The sequence below is a fragment of the Panthera uncia genome, chromosome E1 (assembly GCF_023721935.1).
Source record: "Panthera uncia isolate 11264 chromosome E1, Puncia_PCG_1.0, whole genome shotgun sequence".
Taxonomy (NCBI): domain Eukaryota; kingdom Metazoa; phylum Chordata; class Mammalia; order Carnivora; family Felidae; genus Panthera; species Panthera uncia.
Window position 1 is genome coordinate 49,712,684 of NC_064814.1, and position 6,224 is coordinate 49,718,907.

At 53.2% G+C, this 6,224-nt stretch overlaps 1 long non-coding RNA gene across 1 annotated transcript in view; it reads left to right on the forward strand.

The window, feature by feature from the left end:
- Positions 1-77: 77 nt before the first annotated feature.
- LOC125926961 (uncharacterized) overlaps positions 78-6,224 on the forward strand; it is a 14,269-nt gene continuing 8,122 nt past the window's right edge. The window contains exons 1-3 of the long non-coding RNA XR_007459202.1: positions 78-306; positions 2,962-3,122; positions 3,518-3,676. This is a non-coding gene — a long non-coding RNA (uncharacterized LOC125926961). The remainder of the gene's footprint in view (positions 307-2,961; positions 3,123-3,517; positions 3,677-6,224) is intronic.

A 6,224-nucleotide genomic window follows, 5' to 3' on the forward strand; every position in this document is an offset into this window, starting at 1 on the left:
TCCCGCCCCTGCGCCCGCGCCCGGCTCCGCGCCGCCGCGCGCCTCCCGCCTCCCGCCTCCCTTCCGCCGCTCCCCTGCGCTCCCCTCCCACCTCCCTCCCGCCCCTCGGCTCCGGGCTGGGGCCGCCGGACACCCCTCCGGCGCCGTCCTCGGCACCGCGCCCCCTGCCGGCCACCGCGCGGCGCCTCCCGGGGCCGTGGCGCGCTGGCGGCCGGGGCGAGCAGGCCCCAAGGACCCTCGCTCTGGGCCCCCGCCGGGTTTCCCAGACGCTTCCACGACCGCGCGCGAGGGCGAGGCCCGCGGGAGGTGAGGGGAGGCGGTCCGTGCGCCCGACGAGATGGGGAAACTTTGGAACATGGGGGGGGGGGGGGGGGGGGGGGGGGGTCTCAGCCCCAGAGTCGGGTTTCTCAAAGTGGGCTCTGCGACGCGTCGGTGCTGAAGTCATCTGAGGTGCTGGTTAAAAACGCAGGCTCCCGGGCCTGGCCCCAGACCCACTGAATGAGAGTCTACGCGGTGCGGCCGGGGGATCTGCATTTTTTAGCCAGCCCCTAGGCTCCTTCGACACCTGGTCTGCGGAGGGGGCGCCGGGGGAGGGCCGGGTGGGGGTGGCGGTGGTTGGCGCTCCCGAGGGGTCAACTGTGTCCAAGGTTGTGTGTCGTGGGCGTGCCCTTTTATGGAGAGAGCCCCTCTGGCTGCTTCCGTCAGTCCCTTAAAGGCTCTGGACCATCAAGGTGAAAAGACCCGTTGTCTCCTCGTGTTCTTGCTCTCACACCTCTGGGCGAGGTTCTTCCGGTCACCCCGTGCAAAAAAGCAGAGGCAGGCCTGCATGTAGGGCCAACAACTACCCAGTCCTGCTGGCCCCCTCCCTCTGCCAGGTCTAGCCCTAAGGGATCAGACCCCCGTGAGGTCTGATGGTGCTTGGGAAGCCAACCAGGGCCCTGCGGGAGAGAAGGCTAAGGCACTTGGGGCACCTTCCCTGGCACAGAGCCTGCTCGTAGGCGGTGGTGGCTGCCCCCGTGTCGTCCGCAGGGCTGCAGGAGTGCTAACGTTGGGTGCGCTTGCCCCTGACCCAGGCCCTGGCTGACGCTTTAGTGCGAAGGACAGTGGGGGCCACGGGGACAGGAGAGCAGTTCCCAAGTCATAGAGAGCTGGACCCCGGCACACACTGAGCGCTGAGCATCAGGCAAGCCCTCAGCTCCTTCCTCTGTCATGTGGGGATAAGAACACTGTGTCAAGAATTGGGAGGGTAGGAGGAGGGGCCGCAGAATCTCCAAGCAGAGTGCAGGTGTTCTGCAAAGGACAGTTCCTTTCCCTACTCTGCGAGCCGCACTGGGGTCTTCCTATGGGTGTTTTCTCCACCAACCCCGAGGACCCGGAGGATGAGCCCTTGTGTCTCCCCCAGAAGGCTTTCTTTTCCCTTCGGATGCCCCACTCCCAAATGCCCATCTCTACTGGCAGGGAACACTCAGTCTTCCTGGAGGCTGGCTTCACAGGCCTTACCCATCACCTTCCAAACTTGCCTGGACCTTTTGTGTGGGGAGTACGACTGATGGCATCTCCAAATAACTCAGGCTGGGAAACACTCTGGTGCCTGTCATCTCTGGCCTGAGGGACTGCCAGGCATGGTGACCAGCAGGGAAACTTGCTGACCAGGCCCCTCCCTAGGGACCAGGGGCTCCACGCACCTGCAGGCAAACCACAATCTGAGCCGGCAGGTTGGGCGTGTGGTTGGGGCAAATGCCACCTCAGTGGAAGAGGGTCCCGGACAGTCCCTCACTTGGGATCTGAATGTCATCCTTTTCCTCTTCTGCAGAGACCTGATTCCATCTTTCCTTACTCTGAGTTTTTTTTTTTACTCCACTTTTCCCTCTTTCCTGACTTGTTTGTTCTCTTTCGTGTATAATCTGCTCAGATCTCTCCCATCTGTTTACAAGGAAAACTTTCATTTGCCTGCATCCCCTCCAGTCACCAATGCTCCACCTTTCTCTTTCCTTTTCAGCTAAGCTTTTTGGAGACATTTATTTAAGATGTTTACCTCCATTCTCTCCTCTTCTGGAGTGGGGGGGGGGGGCTTCTGGCCACACTATGTCATTGAAATGTCTCTGCCAGTCACCTAGTTGCTGAGTTCAGTGGTTGCTTTCAGTCTTGATTTTTAAGCAGCGTGTCTTCCTGTTTCCTATTTTGTTTTGTTTGAAACTCTACTCCCTTGGCTTGTAAGGCATTACTCCCCTCTAGATTTCTTTCTTGAGGTCATCCGGGAGCTCCTTTTCTTACTTTCATCCTTTCCTTGTTGGTGTTACCCAGACTACGCCCCAGACCTCTTCCCAGGCAATGTTATTTATACTCATGGCTTTACCTGCCGTGCGCACACAGATGTCTCCAGGTCTCTCTTTCCAACTCATAAGCTAATAAGTTAACCTGTTACTGATTCATCGATGCCGGCAGAAGACACGAGACTCCGGGGTCAGAGACACAGGACTTTATTACTCAGGCGCACACAGCATGAGAAGCTGCATATTTGCATCAATTTCCCTTGCCTCTGAGTTCCCATGGGGCAGCACGACGGGCCCAGAGGGATGCTCCACAAGCAGTGGGTTTGCATCACGGGGGAACTTGGGAATCGAGCTTGGGAATCCATCGCTCATGCAGGAAGCAGGAAGCAGGAAGCAAGCCTAGAGGGAGACACGACCTCATCTTTCAAGGTTGCTCGCCACAAAGACAACACTGAGAAGTGGCCCAGGTAACAAGTGGTCAGGGTCTTGCCCTCTTGGCACACACAGCAAGATCCAGGGTGCAAAAGACTGGAGGATTATCTCTTCCAACGGTGGGCACTTCCTTCTCAACAAATGAGCGCATCCTCTCCCGGGCCTCCTTCCCCACCTGCCTTCTCCTCTCTCTGCTTTCTGTTAGTTGTGGCCAGCCAGAGACCCTGGAGTCACTGTGGTCTCTGGTCTCTCTCAGGATCTACATCTGGTCAACCAAGTGCAGTTAATGTTGCTAAGGACGGTGGCTGCCATTTGTGCACATTCACTGAGTGCTGCCTCAGGCTGCGTTCCTCGTGGATATTATGCGGTGTCGCCCTTTCAGCAACGGAGGTCTTTGTCATTGTCCTGATTTCACAGGTGAGGCAATGGGATCTTCGAGAGGTTAAGTGACTTGCTCACAGATAGGGAGGGACAGGACTGGGATTCACACTTCGGGCGGTCTGACTCGAGAGCCCGTGTTGTTAATATTCCTTTATATCAGTGAACCAGCTGTTTACATTTGACATCCTACAGCCACTGCCTTGTGGAGGAGCTGTCATTTTTCACCCTAATCATCGGCTTACAATAGTCTTCTTTCTAACTTGTCTCCCCCGCTCCGGTGTTTCTCTCCTAATGTGTCTTCCATTTGGCAGTTGGAGCCATCACTATAAAAGGGAACTAACTCTCTCTGTCTCTCTGTCGCTCTCTCCTCTTTTCAGCAATTCCTATCACTTTCAGTCCAAACTACTTAATATGGCATTCCTGTCCCCCAGGTGCTACACTGTCCTCATGCCCTACCCTTCAGCCATCATCTCGTACTCCCTTACACCTCTCCCAAGATGCCATGCGTTGAACCTTTGCACATGCAGCATGGTCTTTCCAGGACATCCTTCGCCTCCTTAAGAGACGCCTCATCATCCTTGAAGATCCAGGTAAGGCGTCACCTCCCTTGAACACCTCCGTGCCCTCCTCTGTGTGACTCTAATTCCCTGTGACCACCACAGCATATCTTGTACCATGTTTCTACTGTTCATTGGCCTGTGCTGTTCCACCCAGAGATTCCTTCTTCATCGTCCCTTCTTATCCTTTAGGCTAAACTTGGATGTCGCTTCCTCGGGGATGGCCTCTGAGATTCCCTTGCCTCCCACGGGCTGAAGTGAGGTGTCCATCTTGCGTGTTCTTCGAGTCTCACTGTCTGCACCAGACGTAGCTGTAATGACCTAGGCTCCCCTCCAGGCCAGGGTGTCCCCCGGTGCCCACAGAGCACAGTGCCTGGCACACGGGAGGAGCTCAGAAGATACTTGTTGAATGAGAAAAAACCCGAAACCACACATGGCCACCTCCAATGTGTTAGCCTAGTGGCAGGAACTCACTCCATGGCAGGCGCTCGATAAAATGATTGAATGAACCACAAAGAGCACTAAAACGGAGGTTGCGTTTATTGACAGGGAAGCTACTGATGAGCCTCCGGAAATCAGTTTGCAGAGAATTAAGGAGATTGTGCTTTCAAGAAACTTGTGAATGGGACTGCTATTTTTGTGGTGGTGGTGATTTTTATTTTTTATTTATTTTTATTTTTAAATTTTCATTTATTTTTTAAATGCATTTTTAAAAAAACATTTATTCATCTTTGAGAGACAGAGTGTGAGTGGGGGAGGAGCAGAGAGAGAGGGAGACACAGAGGCTCCAGGCTCTGAGCCGTCAGCCCAGAGCCCTATGCAGGGCTCGAACTCACAGGCTGCGAGATCATGACCTGGGCCAAAGTCAGACACTTAATCGACTGAACCACCCAGGTGCCCCCCTGTTGTTTGTTTTTTTAAAGGGAGATAGATCACTTTCCTAAGAGAAAATCCTGGAATTTATCCTTTCGTCATTCTCTTTTAGCAACTAATTTTTTTTAAGTTTATTTATTTATTTTGAGAGAGAGACAGCAGGAGTGGGGAGGGGCAGAGAGAGGGAGAGAGAGAGAGAATCCCAAGCAGGCTCAGTGGGGCCAGTGCAGAGCCCCACGCAGGGCTCGAACCCACAAAACTGTGAGACCATGACCTGAGCTGAAACTAAGAGTCAGACGCTAAGCCGACTGAGCCACCCAGGTGCCCCTGAGCAAGTAATTTTTTTATAACATCAGAAGCACTGGTGTTTTGTCATCTTCAAGCCTGGAATTAAGGAATTCACATCATGATTTCTCTTTGAACATTCATTTCAGTTTCTACTCATGTTGTAAGAACTTGAAGTATAAGATGCCTAATGGAATTTGAAGATCATTCGGATTGCATAAATCTTTAAATCAGAATATCTAATGTACGGATCAAACAGTGCAATCTTTTATCGCTGCAGTAGGTTTTACATTGATTATATTTATCATTTTTTAATAATCCTGCAAAAAGTGTTATGATGCCTCCCTTCTTTTTGTAAAAAAAATTTTAATGTTTATTTCTTTTTGAGAGAGAGAGAGACAGAGTGTGAGCAGGGGAAGGACAGAGAGAGGGGAGACACAGAATTCAAAGCAGGCTCCAGGCTCCAAGCTGTCAGCATAGAGCCAGACATGGGGCCCGAACCTATGAACCTTGAGATCATGACCTGAGCCAAAGTCGGAGGCTTAACCGGCTGAGCCGCCCAGGCTCCCCATGATGCCCCTTTTTAAAGAGAAGCTGAAGTTTAGGAGAAATAAGAATTTGCCCAATGCCTCCTTGGTAGGAACTGAAGATCGGGAATTCAAAACCAAGTTCCCACTGCTTTTGAGAATATAGATGCTCAATGTATATTTTAAGCATTTTTGTGTGAAAATGTTGTTGCCGTGTAGTTGCTGTTTGTCTTTGAATGTGAGGAGAGGATGTAGGTAGGAACACGAGGCAGGAGGCTGGGCGGCCTGAGGCCCCTGGGGAGGTGGGTGGGAGGTGACCCAGAATGTGGCTGGACTCAGACGAGAATCAGGTAGACTCTGGCACGATTTGGGGAAAGGAAGGGGAAAGACACAGGTAAGTCTGCAGTTGGAAGAGACATTGGAGGAGCTCCTCGGGATTTCTTCCCTCCCCTCCCCTCCCTCCCCTCCCCTCCCCCCCTCCCCCTCCCCTCCCCTCCCCTCCATCACCTCCCCTCCCCTTCCTTTCCCTTCCCTTCCCTCCCCTTCCCTCCCATCAGAGTGCCCTAGAGGGCCTGTTAAAACACAGATTCCCCCTGGCGCCACCCGCAGAATTTCTGATTCAGGAAATCAGGGGCAGCGGCTTTTTAGACGTGTTTCCCCGGGATACTGATGCTGCCAGTCAGGTGTGTCTGGGGACCGAACTTTGAGAAGAGCCGGAAGAGCTGGGGCCAGAGCAGGAAGGAGGTAAATTGTTGTCTCCCGAGAGCTCATTAAGGTTGCAAAAGGGGACAGAAAAAGCATTTCTTGACTCTGAGGAATTTAGGCGTTACTGAAAGAACTGGCCCGGAGGAACACTCACAACACACACACACACACACACACACACACACACACAC